Source organism: Megachile rotundata, chromosome 2 (assembly GCF_050947335.1).
Source record: "Megachile rotundata isolate GNS110a chromosome 2, iyMegRotu1, whole genome shotgun sequence".
NCBI classification, from domain to species: Eukaryota; Metazoa; Arthropoda; class Insecta; order Hymenoptera; family Megachilidae; genus Megachile; species Megachile rotundata.
Window position 1 is genome coordinate 6,758,067 of NC_134984.1, and position 24,426 is coordinate 6,782,492.

Sequence of the window (24,426 nt, forward strand, 5' to 3'; positions counted from 1 at the left end):
ATATAAAAAAGAAGATCGGATTGAATTGAAATCTCAAAAATGACGTCCACGCCTTCTCGATTCCAGAGATAGAAGAATTATTGTAAGGAAAATTAAGGATAATCCATGATTAAATGCATCGCAATTAACGTCGGAATTATACCAGGAAACTGGAAAAAGTGCAAACCCACAAACTATTCGACGGGCACTTAAAGAAAGTGGTTACAATGGCCGAGTTGCACGAAGAAAGCTATACGTAAATAAGACAAACAGAAAGAAGCGATAAAACTATGCAAAAGAATATCTATCAAAGGAAAAAGAATGGTGGCGAGACGTAATTTTTGCTGATGAGAGTAAATATAATGTGTTTGGTTCAGATGGAAGGGGTATAGTGTGGAGAAAAATCAATGAAGAATGGAAACCAAAAAATCTAAGACCAACTGTAAAGCACGGGGCAGGGAGTGTGATAGTGTGGGGCTGCATATCAAGTGTTGGAGTTGGTGAATTAGTGTTTATTGACGAAATCCTAGATAAAAATAAATATTTAGAGATTCTGAAGAACAATTTATTAAAAAGCGCTGAGAAAATGGGAATCCGCAATCGTTTTAAGTTTTATCAAGACAATGACCCTAAACACAAATCGCGAATTGTGCAGGAGTACTTATTATATAATTGTCCAAAAGTGCTGCATCCACCTCCCCAGTCTCCAGACCTTAACCCCATCAAGAATTTGTGGAACGAAGTAGAACGAAGAATTAGGAAAACTGCAATACACTCAAAAAATGAATTAAAAATTCGACTACAAGAAGAACGGAACAATATTACTAGTGAATATTTAGAGAAAACCATTTCAAACATGGCTAAACGTATAAGACAAGTTATTCATCGTTAGGGATATCCAACAAAATACTGAATTTTTGTTTAATCTTAGGTAAAATGTATGTGCATAATGTAGATTTTTGTAGTGTCCGAATATTTTTGTAATGTGTAAAATAGACATCGTTTTGTTTATCCTTCATTACGTAATGATATGTTGCAATAACAAAATAATTTTTTATGTTTCTGTTGTCTATAATAAATGAGTTAACATGGTAAAAAAATTGCAAATAAATAGTTTAATAATTGAGGAAGATATAAAACATTTTATTTAAAAGTACTATAGTTTCCGAATATTAAAGTGAGTAACTGTACATCTCGGAAAAATTTTAATTGATTTAGTTTTGATTGATGAAGAATTCATTAGTTTGTATTTTTTTGCTTAATGAATATAATATTAACTAAACATATAGAACTAATTTCATTATTTCTTATTCATGAATGGATGATAACTCAACAATAATTCAAATTTTCGCATTTATTATTTAATTAGTTTTCATCTAACAACTTTCTACTATACCGATGCTATACCGACGCAGTATCGATACACTTGTTCACGACGACAAACTTGCTCACGACTTGATCGGCCGTCACACTCGAAGTTGTTCTCACTGTCGCGCGCCCGGTATACACACTGTCATTGGTCAGTTTTTAGTTACCTCGAAAATGAAGCTCCAAATATTATTTAAGCAAAGAAAAAGTTGTTCATAATCGTCCTATCTACCACCCCTTTTCGGTTCTTATACTAGTTATGGGATACCTATTTAGCATAAGGGGCTTTCTACACTATGCCAGTAAAAGGTGCTAGCAGCCTTGCCAGGTGGTAGTCGAATTCTTGTGTTTGAAGCTTCCTAGAAAGAAATAGAGGGTACAACCAATTTATTATTATTTTTTTTTTTTTTTATTAAAAAATTACAAAAGACGTGGGGCCACAGCTGGCCCATAAGTATATATACAAATTCTCTCTTAAATGTCCAAGTACATAACTATATATAAAATATACAACATACAACAAATAACACTTGTTAGGAATCGCTATTATCGACCACATAACACCAATAGGCCGTCATGGCGCTATGTAGATCGCGAAACCCCCTCTCCTCATAGGTTCGAGTTATAAAGCGAGTCGCGAGAACCGAATTGTACCTTTCGTGTAACAGAGCGAAAAGACAAAATATTAAAAGAGAGCGAGTTTTATTACAATAAAATCATACACGGATTTTCACATTCTGGTGCATGAGCGAAGTTTCAATTCCTTCATTCTCGAGAAAAAGACAAGAGATATCTCTGGCCTAAATAAATAAAAAAGTTTGCCTACGACCAACACCGGCGCCAATTAAATTATTTTTCATCAACAAAAAACACTGGTCCTTCGAGCCGGATTTTCGGAGTAATTAGAGGTGAGCTAATCCCTAAAATTCTAATTCCTAATCCGCTTAAAATCTAACGGGATTAACGGTTGTCCTTGACCGCCAGCGCTCAAAAACAAACACTGCAAGTCACTAACGGTCTTATTGTCTATTTTCCTTTTTTCTGGAATTTTTGAAACAATGGACAAATTCGTTACGAAACAGCTCGATTTATTTAAACGAATAAAATCTACAGTCGAAAATATGAAAAATCTGGGAGCGGCGAAAATTACAAAGGGGGTGGTCAATGCTCGACTGGAACTTCTGGAGAAAAACTGGACCGCTTTTTCCGAAACTCACAACGAGCTCTTAGATGTCTTCTCCAAGGAATCAAAGCATTTCTACTTCCAGGAAGACTATATCAGCATCGGGGAAGAAGCATACCTGTCTCAAAAGGCATTTTTACTGGACCTCCAGGAGGAACTTTCTGCCGGTAAGAGCATTCCATCACAAAATCCTTCGTCGCTGCGAGCCTTACCGAAAATAGTGCTCCCTGTATTCTCGGGAGAATACAACAATTGGCCGAATTTCCGTGATCTCTTCCAATCGTTCATCATCGATAACGATTCGCTCTCGCTTGTCGAAAAGCTCCATTATCTGAAAACAAGTTTAACTGGTGAACCCGCTCTGTTACTACAAAACATTTCTGTTACTGGTGATAATTTTGAGCGCACCTGGCGGTCTATTACCGAAAGGTATCAAAATCTACGAGTGCTGATTCACGCCCAGCTCACATCGTTAACGTCTCACCCTACGATGAAGAAGGAGTCTGCAAAAGAGTTGAAGGGGTTGGTTGACGGCAGTACCGATTCGGTTCAAGCCCTCGAAGCTTTGAAGCGGCCAGTCAAGCATTGGGACGATTGGCTGGTCTTCGTCATCGCCGGAAAATTGAACCCCAAAACCAGGATGGCTTGGGAATCACACGTCGGAGCGTCAACCGAACCTTCTACATTTGAAGAGCTCATAACCTTCCTCATCACAAGAATAAGAGCACTGGAGGCTGTGGAAGGTTCGGCCATTTCATCGGCGGCGTCCAGCGGTCCATCAGGAGCACCAAAACTGGAAAAGGGAGCGACGATAAATTCCTATGCGCGCGTAAGGTCGCACGCTACGTCTACGTCCAGTCGCAGCACTCAACGATGCGCCATTTGCAAGAAGGAGCATCCACTACTCTTTTGCTCCATATTTAAGGGTATGAATCCTCGAGAGAGGAAGCAGCTGGTCACTGAGAAGCACCTATGTTACAACTGTTTGGATCCTCACTCTGCTACCGCGTGTAAGTCCACTAAGCGTTGCAAAGTATGCGTGAGTAAGCATCACACCTCTCTTCATTCTAACATTGAGCAATTTTCTGCCACTGGTTCGTCTTCCTTAGTGCAGGTACCCAGGGCAAGTCCTGAGGTGGAGAACGGTCTCAATTCAGAGCGACCTGACACTTCCAACAAGGTTATTCACTGCGCAACGACTTCCTGTTCCATGTCTGAGTCGATTTCGGTCATTCTAGCCACTGCGGAGCTCGTGCTGGAGTCGCTCATCTTGAGACTTTCAAAAACTCCAGATAAAATCCCGGTAATTGGTGTTGGAAAGACACAGACCTTCACTAAAGGTAGGGTTTCTCTTCGTTTATATTCTCGTTATGACGAATCCACTTCATATAATTTGACCGCTTACGTGCTTCCTCGATTATCAGCGTATTAGAACAGAACTTCATCTAGTCCAGTCGCGCTTTCTCATCTTCAAGGGTTGAAACTGGCGGATCCGAATTTTCAATCATTCCGACGCATAAGCGTCATCCTGGGAGCGGGAATATACGCTCAGATTATGTATTCGGTCCGGTTTAATACAAGGTCCACCAAATACCCCAATAGCTCAGACTACTTCACTTGGGTGGATATTAACGGGACCCTTACTCGCCCCCCAAAACAACAAAGCCGAATCTTATCAGGCAATATCTTTACAGTGCTCATTAATGGATCCGGACTTAACAGAGACACTCACCAAGTTCTGGAAGCTCGAGGAAGTCCCTTCCAACTCAAAACCGCTCACTAGTGACGAAGAGGCGTGCGAGAATCACTTCCGAAAAACGCATTCTCGGGACGCTTCGGGGAGATACACCGTGTCTCTGCCACTCAAATCTTCACCTTCTCTTCTGGGTGAGAGCAAACGAGCCGCTATTTCTTCCCTCGCGAAGTTAGAGACGCGCTTCAACTGAAATCCCTCGCTACAAAAACAATATTGCGATTTTATTAAAGAGTATGAGTCGCCAGGACACATGGAGCGTGTGCCGGAACAAGAAAATTTCAGTTCAAACTATTATTTGCCTCATCACGGTGTGTGGCGTCAAACTAGCGCGACTACTAAACTTGTTAGAGTCGTGTTTAACGCCTCACACAAAAGCACTTCAGGTCTGTCTTTAAACGACCTGGTACATACTGGTCCAAATCTATTATCGGAAGTTTTTTCTATTCTATTGCGCTGGCGCAGACATACTATAGCTTTCGCGGCGGACATTGAGAAAATGTATCGTCAAATTCGGATATCTCAGGCAGATTGTGAGTTTCAAAAAATCATTTGGCGAAATTCTCCTAATTCTCAACTCTCTACTTACAAACTTTTAACGGTTACTTACGGCATGGCATGCGCTCCATTTCTGGCTATTCGTACTCTACAACACTTAAGTACAGATGAAAAGGAGGCTTATCCGCTGGCAGCTCTCTGTCTTTTACACGACACCTACGTCGATGACGTAGTATCTGGATCAAACACTCTGGAAGAAGCCATTCTCCTTAGTCAACAATTAATTGCGTTGTTAAGGGCGGGCGGTTTCAAACTTAGAAAATGGGTATCTAGTAATCCCGATCTTTTAAAAAACTTACCAGCGGATTACCTTGCTTCTTCTTCTAATCTTGCGTGCAACTTTGACGCAGTTTCTAGTCTTCTTGGTTTGAGTTGGAACACTTCCTCGGATTGCTTTATTTTCAACCCTCAACCTCGGAATCTTACTGAACGCATAACTAAAAGAACAGTTTTTAGTGAGATCTTAGGTTTGTTCGACCCACTAGGCCTTCTGGCTCCTGTGATAATTCTTGCAAAAATCTTTATGCAGCCGCTTTGGCTGTTGAATTTAAATTGGGATGATTCCCTTCCCAACCCTCAAAGGGATTTCTGGTTAACTTACCTGTCGGAGTTGAGCGCTCTTTCCTCGCTTCGGATATCTCGCTGGCTTTCTACTTCATCTAACGATAACATTCTTCAATTGCATGGATTTGCTGACGCGTCCGAAAGGGCCTATGCTGCGGTCATTTATATAAGGGTTTTGTCCCAGCATCCCGAAGCTACACCCACTATGACGCTCGTAGCAGCTAAAACGCGAGTAGCTCCTTTAAAACAAGTCTCACTACCTAGACTCGAACTGTGCGCAGCTCCCTACTGGTTAGACTTATTAAAAGTGTTAGAGATACTCTTTCTTTACATACCTGTGAACTCCATCTCTGGTCTGACTCCACTATAGTTCTTACAAGGAAAGGCACGCAAGTGTCCCCGTCCGATTTTGATGAAACTTCGTGGGTTTGTTAAGCAGGCAAAAATAAGGGACACGTATTTTTTTTTATCGGCTGAGACGTGGGTTTAAGGGGTGAAACGAGCCCTTAAAGTTTCGACCCCTTTTGGCTATCTTGAAAGCCATACGAGATACATTAAAACTTCTAATAGAAAAGTTGTATGGTTCCTTGCGTATAATAACAAGATGTTAACGAATTTTGCAAAATACAATTTGTTTATAACAAACAAATTTTTCATAACCTTATTTTACAATTTATTCAAATTTGTATAATGACAAAAAGTGTAGAGAATTTTATTACAAATCCATTGGTATATATGTATACATACGATATTGCCTCCTACAATTCCTCAGATTTTTATTATAAGCATTACGCGTGCGCGCCCGTGACGCGCCGCACGATACTAAACCGGACAATTATATTTGCGTTATACATAAATGTTAATTTTATTAAATTTGTATCACAAAACATTTATTGTTAAAGTACATAGGTATTCCATGTATATGTCAATTTTATAGGTAACGAATAGTTTGAATAAGTTAGGGAACATAATCACGGCAATGGTAGTATTGCTCGAAGAAATGATTCAAACGGTTTTCGATGCACCATGTGTAACGTTTCTGGGGAAACGTTTTTTTTCCCTACCACCAACATCACGACAATCTTCTGCCCACCTATTAGAATACCCAATTACCGACAGTAGTTGCCAAATTATCGACAGTATGTCGCGTATCGATCATCGATCTATCAAATTCAGCAGTCGGTAATCAGAGTAGATACATATATATTTCATTTATAACTATCTTATAATTCTAATTTAGAATATATTTTTCATACCAATAATTGGATGTTAAGTTAGAATGATTAAAAACAAATTATGTATTATTTTATTTTAATTCTAATAAATGTGTAATTTAGTATGGAAATTTCCGTGACGCTATGATGTGCGTACGTGCCGCGATACACGTCCGAAATCCTTGAGATCAGCGCTAATCCTAGAAAAGGATGGAGCTACTATTTCTATTTTCGGCATTTTTGACCATTAAATTAATTAATTAATTAAATCAATTTATGTACATAAAATCAGTCATTACTAAACTACTTATGGCCGGAACCACGATTATTTTCTTAAACTAGAAAGCTGTAAATCGAAATAGACTCGCCTCTGATAGAAAAGGACAGAATATGTATTTTTTTAACCGACTTCGAAAAAGGAGGAGGTTACTCAATTCGACCAGTATATTTTTTTTTTTTTTTTTTTTTTTTTTTTTTCTATGTATGTTCGCCGATTACGCCTAACTGGGTGGACCGATCGGAATGAAACCTTTTGCATATGGAAGGTGCTGACTCCCCATTGGTACCATTATCAAAAAATTTTTCATTTTTTAATTGCAAAGTGTTGTTATTGCAAAACAACCGGCAACTTTTTTCTTTTTCTATGTATGTCCGCCGATTACGCCTAACTGGGTTGACCGATCGGAACTAAACCTTTTGCATCTGGTGGGTTCAGACTCCCCATTGGTACCATTATCAAAAAATTTTTCATTTTTTAATTGCAAAGTGTTGTTATTGCAAAAAAACCGGCAACTTTTTTCTCTTTTCTATGTATGTTCGCCGATTACGCCTAACTGGGTGGACCGATCGGAACGAAACCTTTTGCATCTGGTAGGTTCTGACTCCCCATTGGTACCATTATCAAAAAATTTTTCATTTTTTAATTGCAAAGTATTGTTATTGCAAAAAAACCGGCAACTTTTTTCTCTTTTCTATGTATGTTCGCCGATTACGCCCAACTGGGTTGACCGATCGGAACTAAACCTTTTGCATCTGGTGGGTTCAGACTCCCCATTGGTACCATTATCAAAAAATTTTTCATTTTTTAATTGCAAAGTGTTGTTATTGCAAAAAAACCGGCAACTTTTTTCTCTTTTCTATGTATGTTCGCGCATTGCGCCTAGCTGGATGGACCTATCGGAATGAAACCTTTTGCATCTGGTGGGTTCAGACTCCCCATTGGTACCATTATCAAAAAATTTTTCATTTTTTAATTGCAAAGTGTTGTTATTGCAAAAAAACCGGCAACTTTTTTCTCTTTTCTATGTATGTTCGCCGTTTACGCCTAACTGGGTTGACCGATCGGAACGAAACCTTTTGCATCTGGTAGGTTCTGACTCCCCATTGGTACCATTATCAAAAAATTTTTCATTTTTTAATTGCAAAGTGTTGTTATTGCAAAAAAACCGGCAACTTTTTTCTCTTTTCTATGTATGTTCGCCGATTACGCCCAACTGGGTTGACCGATCGGAACTAAACCTTTTGCATCTGGTGGGTTCAGACTCCCCATTGGTACCATTATCAAAAAATTTTTCATTTTTTAATTGCAAAGTGTTGTTATTGCAAAAAAACCGGCAACTTTTTTCTCTTTTCTATGTATGTTCGCGCATTGCGCCTAGCTGGATGGACCTATCGGAATGAAACCTTTTGCATCTGGTGGGTTCAGACTCCCCATTGGTACCATTATCAAAAAATTTTTCATTTTTTAATTGCAAAGTGTTGTTATTGCAAAAAAACCGGCAACTTTTTTCTCTTTTCTATGTATGTTCGCCGATTACGCCTAACTGGGTTGACCGATCGGAACTAAACCTTTTGCATATGGAAGGTGCTGACTCCCCATTGGTACCATTATCAAAAAATTTTTCATTTTTTAATTGCAAAGTGTTGTTATTGCAAAAAAACCGGCAACTTTTTTCTCTTTTCTATGTATGTTCGCCGATTACGCCTAACTGGGTTGACCGATCGGAACTAAACCTTTTGCATCTGGTGGGTTCTGACTCCCCATTGGTACCATTATCAAAAAATTTTTCATTTTTTAATTGCAAAGTGTTGTTATTGCAAAACAACCGGCAACTTTTTTCTTTTTCTATGTATGTTCGCCGATTACGCCTAACTGGGTTGACCGATCGGAACTAAACCTTTTGCATCTGGTGGGTTCTGACTCCCCATTGGTACCATTATCAAAAAATTTTTCATTTTTTAATTGCAAAGTGTTGTTATTGCAAAAAAACCGGCAACTTTTGAAATAAACTTTTCTCGATTTTAGTGCGCTTTTAATATCTTATCGCGGACATGATTCTGAACAATTTTGTTCATGTACAAATTTCGCGGAAAGCTTTCGTTTTCGAGATATTAGCGAAAAATTGTTATTAACTTTTTAAATCATCTTCGAACGATTTTAATGTCCTTCTAATACGTTATTAGTGGCATGATTCTGAACGAGTTTTTCCTTATGCATAATTGAAGGAAAACTCTAGTTTTCGTGATATTAGCGAAAAACTATTGTTATTAATATTAGTGGAACATCCCGTGCCATGCACGGGAAAGACAAGAAAGGGCAATTACAATGTTCTGCACTAAAACACTAACTAAGCTTTATCGCTCTGACACGCGACTTATACAGCAAGATGAGTTCACGTTGACGTTGGTGTATTATTCCCATTGCTTGGTACAGTCTCCCTACCGTTCTAACAAACATTTTTTTTATTTTTTAGTTGCAAAGGATTATTTTTTCTATGCATGTTCGGCGGTTTTTCCTAGGTGGGTGGTCCGATCGGAACAAAGCCTTTCGCATCTTGTGGAGTCTAACTCCCCATTGATACGATTATCAAAAATTTTTTCATTTTTTAGTTGCAAAGGATAATTGTTGCAAAAAAAGTTGAAAAACGAATATCCATGTTGTCTTTTACTTAATTATGTTCATGGCATTTACGCAGACAAAAAAAGCCCGGAAGAACTGTCTCACAGTATCCTATACAATTCTTTCCATTCCACTAAAAAGCGTGAAATAAAATAATTTTCAGAAAAAAAATACACCGACTTCGAAATGCACTAAAAAGTATAAAATAATTTCTATTTCCTAATGAAGTAATTTCTATTTCTTTGAATCATACAATTACGTCACAGATATGAATTAAACCTATTTACTCGTTAGGCAGTATATTAAATACATTTCAACTTTTTCGGAGGCGGCGCAAAATTAAAAATACCTCAGTAAACGGTGCTGCCAATAACCAGTTGATTGTGGTATGGCGTATTGGAAATTAATAAATCCCGAGAAAGAATACGAACCATTATAGATATATCTGGTAATATACGTAAATGTAATGACTGCATCTTCATTTGATCAACGTTTCTGATATAAATGAAATTGAATCGACTTCGTTCGCGTGTAGAAGCCATGGATCTAAGAACCTATAAACGGAGCCCACGACGCGGGAATTACCAAATTTGCGACAGATGGGCTCTAGCTTTATAGTATATGCAGCGATCAAGTCTTTCCGTTGCATACTCTATGAATATAGCCGTTTGCGGACTACCGCCGCATATATGCGTTCTGCGTAAATCATCAAATTGGCCGAAGAACTCATATATGCGTTTGGCGAAAACAGTTGATTGAGCCGAGAAACGCGTACATGTGTTCATGCACGTAAATCTGTGCATGTACATATAATATGTCCAGAATTTGACTTGGAATGCTATGAACGAAAACCGCGTTTAGGCAGAAATATACGCCGGCAATTTTTAATGACTATCGCGGCAGGAGCTCGGCCCCACGGTTCACTTCGAACCGTCCCGTCCGCAAAGGGCTAGATAGACCATAGTTACATTTTATACGCATTAACACCTACTTCGCGGCGTGCTGTCGAGTTATATGCATAGAAAAAAAAATAGCTATACAAGCTTTGCCTATGTTCGGCTGTCCAAAGGTTGACATGTTCAAAAAAATCTTTTAATTTTGCGCCGCCTCCGAAAAGGTTGAAATGTATTTGATATACTGCCTAACGAGTAAATAGGTTTAATTCATATCTGTGACGTAATTGTATGATTCAAAGAAATAGAAATTACTTCATTAGGAAATAGAAATTATTTTATACTTTTTAGTGCATTTCGAAGTCGGTGTATTTTTTTTCTGAAAATTATTTTATTTATTAACACATTTTGCGCGGGAAGCGACTAAAGTCGTTTTGCGCGGATTCCACATTTTGAGCGGGAAGCAACTAAAGTCGTTTTTCACGGATTATTGATGGATTACTGTTATCGATGGGTTTTTGTGATGTTTTTACAATAAGATCGGATAGACTAAAAGTTTTATTTAAAAAAAGCCTAATATTTAAAAGCTACAACTATTTTATGCAGAAGGAATTTTGCGTCCGAACTGTAAAAAATCGCCCGCTACACGGTAAGATTTTGATGGGAAAGTACCCGCGCAAGATGTGTTAAGAATACTACGACAATTCCATAAAAGAATGTTAAGTTGGTTCATACTTTCTTTTTATCTATTTATTTAATTATTAATAAATTTATTTTTGTTTCAAAATACTGTTGAAAAATATTTATTAGATATCAAGATGACAATGTTTTTTTCTTAATATTTGCTGATCCTTTATACTGTTTGATATTTTGATTTTTAATATTTTTAAGACCAGATCTTGATGAAATACTGATTTGACTTTGATTAGTATCTCTCCTACATACAGGAGAATCAACTAGCTTAATTTTTGATACTGAACTGGACTGATTTAACTGCTCGACTTCCACTTTCTGTTGTGATTTTGTTTCTTCCACTACTTTAACAGTGGCTGTGGATTTGATATCATTTTTATGAGGAGATTCCATATTAAAATTCTTCGAATTGCTCAATTTATTAGCTTGATTAGGGAACATATTGGTCCATTTCCCCGAGTTAACTGATGGTCTTGCCTGACCCCCTATTTGTTTTAATTTAAATTCTTCTCTCATATTAATAGAATCCAGGGCTGGAAAATTAGCATTATCCAACCTAATTTGTGTTTGAGCAATAGACTGAACTGAAGCATTTCCACTATTCAAATTAGTTAACAACTCTTTAGCCTGCCAAAAGCCTGCACTTTGATAAGCCATTGTTTCGTGTAAATTCTTATTATATCTATATTCACTGCATTCTTGTGCAAATGTTTTATGAGAACCTTTACAGTGCAGACATTTAAAACTTTCTCCATGATTACATTGATGGTTCTTATCCTTATCCTCTTCCCCACAAACTTGACAAATATGAATGCTTCTACATTTGCCTGTAGAATGCCCGTATTTAAAACAATTGTAACAGGTTTTGACTCCTTCAATATACAAATGCACTCTGGTGTACAAAATACCATATAATTTAATAGAGTTAGGAAGTGTATTTCCTTCAAACGAAATTAAAATTGTCTCACTAGGAATCCAACAAACTTTATTGTTGACATTATCAAAAGATTTCTTGTTTAATCTTATTGCGTTTGTAATCTTAGCAGGAGAAACAGAGTTATGTATTACTTCCTCCATGGTAACCTCAAGTGGAATTTCTCTCAATAACCCCTTCTTTTCGATTCTATAGAGTGGGATATAGGCCACCATATCCCATTTGATTAATTGCTCATTTTGTACAAACGCATTTGCTAAATCTTCATTAGAAAATTTCAGCTCAGTAGCTCCTTTACCTCTAGCCTTCATGTCTATCACGCCAGCGTTTAAATTGTTCACGACCTTTGCAATATGAATAAGGTTTTGCGCTCTAGATTTCTTAATGGCATTTCTATTAATTCGTATATCTACGAAAGCTGGACCCACGTGATTATTCGGATACAGATTAATTCTTTTTTCAGGCATGGAAGTCAAATTGATTACTTTTTCTTTTTTGGTACATTCTTGCAAATCGTACGAACCTTTTCTTTTTAACGCGACTGTTGCGTCAACCTGATTTGCTTTCATAGAATCTAATCTAGGACCCGTCTTATTAGGCAGAGATTTACCCTCCGCCATGATGGCGTTCTCTTCGGTTCCCGTGCCCAAAGGGCTTGGTACCGAAATATCCCGCATGAGATTAAACCACTCCATTTTTCCTTTATGCAACACTAGTAACGAAAACACGTACCCTCCCACACAGTAATATAAATGTTAACGTCCTCTCTTATCCTCCCAAAAACTCAAAAAACGATACATAAACCAACGACTAAGCTCACACCAAAGCGCACATCCCTGATCAAATAGTCAGAGCAGAACTTTACAGGGGTACGCAACGGTGCGCCCTCTTCCAGAACTTCCAATGAAAGTAGCACAGTCCATTACGACGGTTCTGCTATCGGGCTAATGACCATAGTAGTCGACGCCCGCAACAAGAATCAATCAATCAATCAATCAACGGTTCTGCTGTGTCTTTGATCTCGGTCGGTAAGAACGGTCGTCGCTCCGCAAACTGTTGCGACGGTAGCGACAGCGACATACACGTCCTCTTGAATAGTTCCTATTTTTAGTTACTTTTTATTTCTTAGATTAAGCTGTATATAGTTAGTTGGTAAGACTAGTTTGTAAGGAACACGTATCAAAAAAGAAGCGCAACGTGCGTCACTTGGCGTAAGAAAGTCGACGAAGCAACACTCGTTGAATAAATAAAAAGTACAATACTTGCAAGTAGCAAGGAAGACCAGTGTGCGTTATTTACCAGACTCTCCTACACGAACCTCAGTCCCCACAGAACGTGATCGCGAACGCCCTCTAACGTCCTGCTTTTGGAGCTCAGCTGTGACCATGGCCGTTATCTGCTTTACCAATTGATCCATGTCTAAAATGGACGCTGCGGCTGATGGCGCCCTAGCTTTAGGCGTGATTTCGCCTATATTATCGGCCAGGGCAGCCAATTTATCCATCTCCATCCCGTCTAGAGCTGCTAAAACAGACTGAATAGTAGTAGGCAGCCTACCTGCCCAGAATATCTTTAGCAACTCTTCCGGTACATCTGTGCTCGCCAACATACAAAGATGGCAGAGAAATTGAGAAGGCGTTCTGTCCCCTACTTCCTCGTGTTCGAGGAGCCTTTGAATTCTCCTCTTCTTAGACGTTGAAAGCCTTGCTATTAGCTCTGTCCTTAATTTCTCGTACTTTCGTTTCGTCGGGGGGTTTAATTGGATGTCCTCTATTTCCTCGGCAGTCTTGACGTCCAGTTGCACTACGACGTGCCAGTATTTGGTTTCGTCTTGAGTAATGTTTCTTAACGCAAATTGCGCGTCCAACTGTGCATACCATAACGCAGGTCATTCCAGCCAGAACTTCGCTACTTGCACGGCCACTGCATTATTTTCTGCAGATCCTGCCCCTTGGTCGACGCTGGGTTGTCGCGAAACGGACATTTTTCTTATTCGTACGTCGGGGTCACCACTTATGGAGAAAAATACAGTGTTCATTCTATGTATATAAGCAAAAATGTCCTTTCCGATATAAGCAAAAATGTTATCCCCACCACTGGGGGGAAGACCCCTCGAGACGCCCGAGGTTCGCTCGCCGGGAAATGTAACGTGACCCGGGGCTTTGTGTATCCGTGAGACAATACCAATGCAAATATAAAACTTTTTTATTTTTGATTTTTTCGTTATCAAACTTTTACCAATTAATTATTGACATTTTTCCGATTAAAATGAGACCAAACAGGATATAATTTGGACTATATTTACTGGTTTAATTGACGATAAAAGCTTCTCACGTCGAAGAGGATAGCGAGTCAAAAAGAAACAAAAGAAAAGAAAAGAAAGATCACTGTTTGTTTACGTTCGGTCTCCTTCGCTCGAAATGTAGCACCTTTACGATATACGCAAACGGCGGCCGTGATATTTTTCTCTTCTGTCCTTTTCTACGTTCGGCAAGACATCAATCAATGTAAGACCTGTACGATATACGCAAAACCTCAGACCCGAAAGATTTGTTTATATAGAATATCCACTGTATTACTACGCGTGCTGTTGTGTACGAGATCTTTATTCTGACCGACTGAAACTCATGGCATCTCCTGCCGTTGGCGTCGTGCCAACCTACGCGAGCCGTGCGGACAAGCCCTAAGGTTTAGGCTTGCGATGTCAGCGCCAAACTAGGAACTATGTGTCCCCTACACTAGTCTGTGCTCTCGTCAAACTTGTTCGTAAAAAGACGAAGTTACCCTTGTATATGTCTTTGGCAGGTTAGTCAATTTATGAATTCCTATAACACAAGTTTTAACCGGTGTGTCGAAAGCACTGATGGATGTCACTTAAAATGTATTGAATATACACTGCGATTGAGGTAACATCCTTTTTAAAAGTGCATCTCAATTCGAGTAACACGGTTGGGAGAATTGTAACCCAATTGCATTTTTTATGGTACATTATTGACGCTATCTGTGTTATCTTTCTACTACACTGTTTAAATGATATGCTGTGGTATGTATACGTTTATATTCTATTAAATTGGTAAGAGTCTTGAACCTGCTCCTTCAGATTATAAGCATAGTTATTGTGGTTAGGGCTTCTAATCTTGTTATCCAAAAGGCAAAGAAATTTGCAGCCCTGTGTTAGTTGATATGTTCTGAATTGGGATTGTCTCAGGTCACGTACCGAAGTTATTGATCAATGTCAAGCAATACTTGTAGCTATCTATCAATGATAAGGCACTTAATAATGTCAATGTACATATGTTTAAATCTCTCTTTTGAAACAATCACACAGTGGTTAGGATTTACTACGTGCTTGGTGATTTTGCTGATTTTGTTGTCAAGGAATGCAGGTCCTAGTGCATTGTACGATATTCTTATTTATTTTGAGCCAGGTAAGTTTGTCGATAGTTAGATTGTTATTGTTAGTTGTCCAACTACTGGGATGTAAAAGTTAATGCATATTGTTGAAAATTTGTTTTGTCAATGTTGCTGGCACATAATAGTTAATGTTGTTCATCCAAGACTTCACAATAAATAGTTTCTTCTGTATTGTCTAGTCTTAACTGTTTTAGGTGTGGCAATATATCACCCGGCAGTAATTGAATCTGCAGGGTCAATGTTTTAATATTCTGAGTCAATTTTTTGTTCATCGGATGGTTGCTGGGTGTTCAACACAATTGATATGTTCAACACAATTGATATGTTGATCATGTCCAATTACAACAAAGCATCAGCAACTTCATTGGAAGATTCTGGAATATGCATAATGTCTGTAATAACTTGTCCGATATAGTGAATTCATTATAGTTGTCTCTGTGCAGCTTTGTCAGATCTTTGAAGGAAATTGTACATAAGTAGTTTGTAGTCTGTCTAAATAGTAAAGTAGCATCCTTTGATAAAATGTTTGAAATGTTTTATTGCCTTAAAAATGTTAGTAAGCTTCCTATTGTAGGTGCTATACTATTGTTCTTTGGATGAGAGTTGAGGGATTTTCATGTTCCATTAACTTTTTGATGGAGTGCAGCTCCACTTGTTAAGCCAGAAGCATCTGTAATGAAAAGTAGTGTATTAATTTTGGGATGTGCCAGCAAAGGTGCATTCACCAATTTTCCACATCAGTTATCCATTTGATAGACGGTTTATCACATTTTTTAGCACCCTCTAAATATTTAGTTAGAGAGGTTTGTTTCTGTGCAGCATTTTTTATTGTCAATAAATCTTCAAAAAGACTGTGCAGCATTTCTTAGGCCAAAAGTTATTACATTATATTTGAAAATACCAAATGCAGTTATTATGGTTGCTTTTTGCCAGTCTTTTAATGCAACCTGAATGTGGTGATATACTTCTTCTAAATCTAGGGTTGTGAATATTGTCATTTTGTCTAGTCTATTAGTCTAGGCTGTTGAGTCTTCTATAGTTGCCACATAGGCTTCAATTACTGTTTTTCTTGGTCATGGAGATCTAAAAAAGTCACAAAAGTGACGACAAATCCTTTAAGTAAGAAAATGGTTAATTTCTGTTTGGACTGTTTTTTTTCAAAAGGATCCTACGAGTTTGTTACCATATAATACTATACTTTAGTGACGGTGTGGTGTTTTATGCTTTGGTACATTTTGTTGTGATATTGGTCACGTGATCTTAATATATTGTTTTAAAGGACTTTGATAAGGACTGGAATTGCAAAACGTGTAAGAGAATTTAGTTTCATCAGTTCATGAATTTTTTATTGCGTGTGTCTAGCATAAGTATTACCTTGATACAATCTTTGGTATAATAAAAAGTCTAGTCGAATCAGGTAGTCAAATGTGCCCTTGAGCCAAATGAAACACTCAATATGTCAGTTGATATTAAAAAAAAATATCTCGCACCAAGTTTCAACCTCCTATCTCATCTGTGGAGGTAGTAAAAGGAAAAAAATAAAATTCCAGTTTTTAGCCTACCTTTACTATTTAGTTTTGCATGAAAATTCTGAAACATTGAGGTCTACATAGCGCATATTACAGAATTTTTTCAAATTTTTTGATCGCAAATTGTGGTTGTGAAAAATCAAAAATCGAAAAAAATGCTATTTTTTATTGAAGATTATGGAGCATTACTTTTGCGTTAATGTAGTAGTTAGATATTGGTACAACTAATATTCTCTCATTTTTTGAGACTTTTCGGTTAGGTGCGCCGTAGTTAAAAAAATCAAAAACCGATATATTCCTTTAAAAAGCTACGTTCTGCTCCGAATTTGCATGTTTTCTTTTTTTACTATATTCATTAAGTAATCTTAAATAGATTTACATTCATAATTGATAGAAATAATACATTAGTTAAGGAAATAAAATTCATTTATTAATTAATTTTGCTGCGTAATTGGTTGTATTCTGGAATGTACGGTGTTATTTTAAGTAAAATATTGGCAAAGAGGTTAAGAGTCCTGCTGCGTCATATGTACACATGTTTTAGTCGCAGGTTCGTGCCCCGCTGGACTTGGTTTTTTCCATGTTATGTTTTTCATTTTTTTTTACTTTTGTAATAATATTAGTACTTGATTCAAAGTGTTTTTTAATACAAGTCATAAGATAAAAAGTAATAGTATTATATATACTAAAGTAATAGTATTAAATATTATTCGATATGAATACTGTTAAAAGTAGGTTCTTTGTGCCCTATGAATATAGAAATGTATAACAATTATTCAAAAACACTTACAAGCGATAAAAAAAAGGAAGAGCATAACATGGAAAAACCAGATCACTTCAAAATTAAGGGCACATTTGACTACCATATTCGGTTAGAACCATTCCATAAAAATGGATGCCGTAATCCGAGGTGTCAGTTTGGTTGTCTCAAACATTTCTATGTCCGTACCCTCAGCTGTGTAGATTAAAATCAGTACGAGTGAATTCTCTTGTTTAGTCTCAAATCTAGTGGTAAAAAAACCTGAACAACCTTTGTCTAACTTATGTTGTTTCTATTTAGGAGTGACAAGAAGAGTAAATATCTAGTTGTCAAAAATATAGAAAACACCATTTTCCGTCGTCAGTGGAATTTTGAGAAAAAGTAATATTTCTTCATGATTTTCTTCGCAGACTATTTTCAGAACTCGAATCTATTTCGGTATAGAGCCTGATTTTTCTAAAATAATACGTGACAAATTTTCTTCTATTTAAAACTTTAGTTTCCTGTTCGTGAAATTTTAAGAATAAAATAATAAGCTCGGGCTGTGTATTGACATAAATTAACGTTCATGGCGAATTTCATGGAATTTTAAGGAAATCATGGCGAATTATTACTTTTTTGCAAAATGCCAATAGCAAGGAGAATTCAGGGCAGGACGCGTATCCTGAACTGCTGATCGTAACGCGAGGAAAAACATATGCAAGTTTCTACGTCTTCTTGTAGCAGTTCCTTGAGAAACAATGTTTGACACTGGGAAGCGAGAAAGAGAAAGAGGAATCGAAGGAATCACGCCGATTGTGTTACGATCACCAGTTTAGGGTAAAACGTTCAAAGCACAACATTAAAGAGAATGAAAGAATTATTCAAGTTATTTTTGCATAATAATCTTTTACGCGTTTTCGTTTGTTTATCCATGGTTATTATAGTAGGAAGTTATTTAAAAGTGACAAAAAGATATTGTAGTGAAAAGTGGTAATAAAAAGTGTTAGCGATACAAAGTTCATTCTGCCGTCTGTTACATCGGCTGTTACACAGTGAGTATCTTTTTACGGTACGTCAAGACCAATGAAACAATCCATTCACGAGGACACATTTTCACCGGAGGCAGGATTATTTTTTAAACAGTAAGTAAGTCTGATTTAAATTATTTTTACATTTTTTGTGAATTTAAGGTAGACAGGTGTTAATACATTTATTAATTATTAGATTTTAATCTTTTCTGATGAGTAGAAAAGTTATTTTTCATTCAAAATGTGCGCAGTTTTTTACATCTTTGTAGAAAAATTTCTTTTTCCTTTCGAATAACCAATGCAAATATTCAACAAATTTGATTTACTTGATTTAAATTAATAACAAATAATTGATTCCCTCTCTGTATATAATGCATAACTGAATTTCTTATTTCTTTTATTCGTTATTTGATATGATTTTGATGTAACGATTTTCTATTAGCAATTACACTTTTACGGCGCAAACGTGTTTATCTTACTCTATCTTTATCTATCTGTTCTCTTCTCTTCTCTTCTTCTTCTACCTTCTATCTATCTATCTATTCTACTATCTCTATCTCTTCTTCTTCTATCTTCTATCTATAGTATATCTATCTATAGTATAAAATCATAAGGTAACGGTGTCACGCGTAACGCTGTAATGCGGATCGCTACCCCCTCTACTCCATAGTCCAAGGTCCACTCACCATGTCACTTTAGAAGCGTATTCACACGAAATAGGCGCGAAGCGCTTCGTGGGGTTGGGCCGCGAAGCGGCCAGGGGGCACCGCCCCCTAGTACACGATTAAACTCAGTTGTTAGGATAGAAGCTATTGCCTTAGCTTCTGGGCGTGTGCAATTAACTGTACGAAGCCACAGTCAACATTTTGTTAAAGAAAAAATTGTTTCACTGTCACCCCAGCTAGTACCCTGTGAAATTCTGTCTATCAGTAATCGAACACCCTTATGGGTCATTCCACGACAAATAGATCACTTTTGGAAGTCACCATCTCCGATTTTGTTCTAATCGAAATATGTTGTAGTTCATGTGAAATTAGAGGGGGTTTAAGTCATCATTTTCTCGGTTTCGAAATTTTTAAAGAATGGCAAGCCCTCAAAATATGCAATTTTTGCCCACTTTGGCTAAAATAGGGAATACTTAGAAATTTTTTTCTCAGAAACTACTTAACCGATTTAGCTAAATTTTTGTTTGTTTTATTCCCGAAGAATTGGGTTATTTTAAAATATTTTTCTTAACTTTGTCAATTTGTCATAAAATGTCGAAAAATTTAAACAAATTCTTTTTTTTGTGTTTTTCTCAATGAGCGACGCAAAGGGTGAAAATTTAAAAAAATATGATCATATTTTTTGAAGCTTCCCCTTTAAAATGACCCCTTCAGAACGATGGAGCCTCGAAAATTGACGTCTCTACAAGCTGGAAAAAGACGCGGGGTACCCCGTTTCAGGTACGTGAGCCGCGTGCTCCGCTATTATGATTGGTTTTTTTATACCACCGGTCTCAAAATAATACAAGACTTCGTATACAACTAAATGACGCTGCTCATACCTAGTAATATATATCCCCGCGCTAACCACCACGTGCATGCAGTATGCCTCATTCGCCCTATCCCCGCACTCTAATTTCCTCCTGTTATTTGAATTATTTTTATTTAATTTCTGCAATTTTCTCTCGCAACTTCGACATGTCGCAAAACCATGTGTTTGCGCAAGTCCTTCTTTCAGGGCACATTTCGTCCTTAAATTGCACTATTTTCACTCGCGATATATAAAAAATAATCGTGCTTAAGTCGCGCAGATATTTATTTTATTCCGCGGTCGGCATGAACACTTGTTTCCTCGCTTTCGCATACTCATGGGTTTGCACCCCATGCTTTCCCTCGCGTCGCGTGGAGGTCGCCATTTTTATTTATAAATTCATTATTTCACCTCCGATTTTCACAAAACTTCATAATACTACTTACCACACTTTAACCACTTTTTCCCACCAAAATTGAACTTTAATGCGGAGCGACCCCCGAACACGTGCGCTCGCCACGATAGCCAGCCGTCATTCTTTTTGATTTGACCTACCTGGATGTCTTCTGGTGGGCATTTGCCAATCTCTGCCCCAGGACACGCATTTCCACTGTCCTAGCGGGCTGCTAAAACCGGACTTCTGAGCCCTCGAATGCCGGCCGGAGGCGTCGGAGGAGCTCTGCCACTTTCTTCTGGCCATCGGGGCCTAGAACTCTCAGGATCATTCCCCCGGTGACCGACTTCTTTACCTTGAATTCGGTGATTCCAATCTCCTGAATTTCGGCGGATGGCACAGTTTCCACCGCCTTCTTCATGGGTTCCGAATATTTGGTTTCCCCACCCTTAGGGATGATAAGGCTGAGTGCTGCCATCTGCGGGGCCTTTGGCAGTTGCACTTTTTTCAGTGCGGGCTTCTTCTTGGGCGCCTTCGGTTTCGGTTTGGTCCGATTGGTCGCCGCTGCGGTTGGCGTAGCCTCCCCAGCTGCCGCCGCCGCCTTCCTCTTCTCGGCTTAACAGTAGTGGGCCGTATGAAGAAATATATTTATATTATATATTTATTACAAAAAAATTTACAAAACAACTTTATAATTATTGGTAAATTTAATAATTTTTCCTCGGCCGCCGCGCCAGCTTCGCTGAAACCCGCCTCCGCGCTCGCGCCGTACTCCTTGAGTGCCGCCACGGCCTCCTTGGGAGCCGCCACGGCCACCGCCTGAATTTCCGCGCCTGCCTCGGCGCGACCGGCCGTGGCCTCTCCGTCCGCGCCCAGCATAGCCTCCATAGATTAATTTCTTTAGTAATTTTTTTAGCTGAAACAGAATAATAAATATTACACATTTTAATTTTCAAAAAAGGATCACTGACATGTATTATCGACAGTAATTATAAGTTTCTGAAATAATTGCAACAATATATACAGGTATATATTGTTATGAACGCATTGAATTCTGCCGTTTTTCATCGTTTGCCAGCTGCTTGTTAACTATTGGGTTGTTCGGAAAGTAATTTCGTTTTTTTTTGTGGAAATGAAAGACAGTTTTCGTATAATAAACAAATACTTTATTAAATTATATATTGGCCGTTCTGGTCCAACACCTTTTGCCATCTTTCTGGAAGTAGCATAATTCCACGCTCATAAAATTTTTGGTCTTTGCTGGCAAAAAACTGATCGAGGTGGTTTTTGACCTCCTCATTTGAGGTGAAGGTTTTACCGTCTAAAAAATTTTGGAGTGACCGGAACAAATAATAATCCGATGGTGCCAGGTCTGGAGAATATGGTGGGTGTGGCATTGTATCCCATTCAAGCTGTAAAAGCTTTTCGCGAGTGACCAAACTTGTGTGAGGTCTCGCGTTGTCTTGGTGAAACACTACACCTTTCCTGTTGATTAGTTCTGGCCTTTTCTGTTGAAGTGCATCATTCAGTTTGTCCAGCTGATGACAGTAGACTTCCGAATTAATCGTTGTGTTATTCAGTAAAAGCTCAAAAAAAACGATTCCTTTAAAATCCTACGAAACAGACAGCATCACCTTTTTTTGGTGAATATCGGCTTTGGAAATGGTTTGAGCCGGTTCATCTTTTTTGCTCCATGACCTCTTGCGTTTGACGTTGTTGTATACTACCCATTTTTCGTCCCCTGTGATGATGCGCTTCAAAAACGGATCATTTTCGTGACGTTTGAGAAGCGAATCGCAGACGTCAATGCGGCGACACAGATTTCTCTCTGTGAGAACATGGGGAACCCATACATCGAGCTTCGAGGATAATCCCAGGCCTTTCAAGTGGTCATAAACTGTTGAATTTGATAAATTTAACCTCAATCCGATCTCACGTGTTGTTATTCGCCGGTTCGCATCAACTAATGCCTTTATCGCGTCCTTATCAGCTTCAACCGGCCTTCCCGAACGTGGTGCATCTTCGACATCAAAATTGCCGGATTGAAATTTAGCGAACCAGTTCTGGCACTGGCGTACTGTCAACACACCTTCTCCATACACATCGGTCAATTTCTTTCTGGCTTGAACAGCATTTTTACCCTTTCTGTAGTAAAACAGTAAGATATGTCGAAAATGCTGCTTATCGCTCTCCATATTTAAAAGGGCACCAACCAAAAACTACTACGTAGAATTAATTGGAATTTTTCACACACAAGCCTTGCTATATGAGCTCTCAAAGCATATAATAATTATACGGCTTAAGTGTGAAGTTGGGTGCAAAAAAATACAATTAAATCCTCTGTCGGGAAAAAACGAAATTACTTTCCGAACAACCCAATATTTCGTTTCTTCACGAAATCGTTGAGCAATCAACATGGACACACATTTCCAGGCAGAATTCGATATGTTCGTAATAATAATATTCCACGAACATGTAATGCGTTCTAAATAAATACATCGAAAGAAAGAAATATCAAATGCTTGACTTACTACGCCTGTTGGCGGCCCGTCATTTGAGATCTTTTGGCGGTTTTCCGTCGCCTTGCTATCTTCTTTAACCTCCCCGTGTTCTTCTGCAATTTCCATCTGCATATAAAACGATTTATTTATTTTTTTCCGTAATTACTATCATGTAATAATATTATTTTCTTATATTCATAATGTTATACATACCTTGTTAGATGATGTTGATTCTGCCATGGCTCGGCTTCTAATGACGAACAAACGATTATCGCGACCGATGGCGAGTCCCGATCATCCACACACATACAGGGTGTTTCACAACTCGTGTAACTCCCCTAAAGGGGTGATAGAGGATGTAATTCTGAATAAGATTCTCCTTCGCAAAAATGGTGTTTAAAGCTTCGTTATTTTTTTATTAACGAAAAACAGGAAGCAATCAGAGCGTGACGATTACGCGCGCCCTGAAGCGAGAGCAAAAGGTTCGAGCCTAGCAGCCGAGCATCATCATGATCAAGTGTCTATGCGTCGGGACACTGTAAACGTTTAATTAAAAGCCCTTACGGCAAATCTCAGTTAAATAATGAACAGCACAATTACAAATAATGTTCAATTATTCGTTTATCATGTATTCATGGAGAATGAATAAATGAACATTACTTTTGTATTTGGACCCCGAAAGGGATAAAATACACTGTCGTCCAAAGAGACGACGCATTTTGGCAATTCGAAATGGAGCCAAAATTAATTAAATTTTATATGCAATGCATGTTACCGGAGTACATAGGCAGCCGGTATAACAGGGGTATGCCCATTAGGGAACCCTCATTCATAATAGAGGAAAGAGAGCGCTTGAAAAAGCGAAAGAGAACTGTTAAACCCAGAGTCTGAATCTCTGAGTTTTGAGTATTACACTTCGTGCCGTCTAACTCCGAAGGACCACCCGACTGATTCGGGAATAAAAGAACTAAGTATGTGTTTTACTGAGCTGATATAATCTAAGTTGAAAACTGATGAACTGATACAGGAGTTGCTGAATTGAACTGTTACTAATACAAGTTGTTGAAGATCTGATTTTTCCTGACGACATCCGCTTCGTCGTCAAGTCGGTTTCGCACCCCACCTCTTTCTCCTAAAAAGAGGGTGGGCCCTAACTCTAAGTTTTGCTATTCCTTAAAATTAAGGTGACCAATACCGTGTCATCCGCTTCCAGTGCGCCCAAAGCGCGGTACATCCCTGGAGCGGGGGTGATAGGCTGGTCACTG

General features: G+C 38.2%; 2 long non-coding RNA genes across 5 annotated transcripts in view; one reads left to right on the forward strand and one right to left on the reverse strand.

The window, feature by feature from the left end:
• Positions 1 to 2,414: 2,414 nt before the first annotated feature.
• LOC143266654 (uncharacterized) lies at positions 2,415 to 5,854 on the reverse strand. 4 transcript variants are annotated; one of them, XR_013041599.1, is made up of 5 exons: positions 5,741 to 5,854; positions 5,443 to 5,626; positions 4,894 to 5,278; positions 4,263 to 4,485; positions 2,415 to 3,323 (listed from the first exon to the last, which is right to left on the reverse strand). It is a non-coding gene; the product is annotated as an uncharacterized LOC143266654 (long non-coding RNA). The 4 variants fall into 4 exon arrangements; XR_013041600.1 differs by having other exon boundaries at positions 4,894 to 5,031; positions 5,141 to 5,278; positions 5,443 to 5,799; XR_013041598.1 differs by having other exon boundaries at positions 2,415 to 2,861; positions 2,939 to 3,323; positions 5,443 to 5,799.
• Positions 5,855 to 14,713: 8,859 nt separating this feature from the next.
• Positions 14,714 to 24,426, forward strand: part of LOC143264003 (uncharacterized) — an 81,622-nt gene continuing 71,909 nt past the window's right edge. The window contains exon 1 of the long non-coding RNA XR_013037335.1: positions 14,714 to 14,843. This is a non-coding gene — a long non-coding RNA (uncharacterized LOC143264003). The remainder of the gene's footprint in view (positions 14,844 to 24,426) is intronic.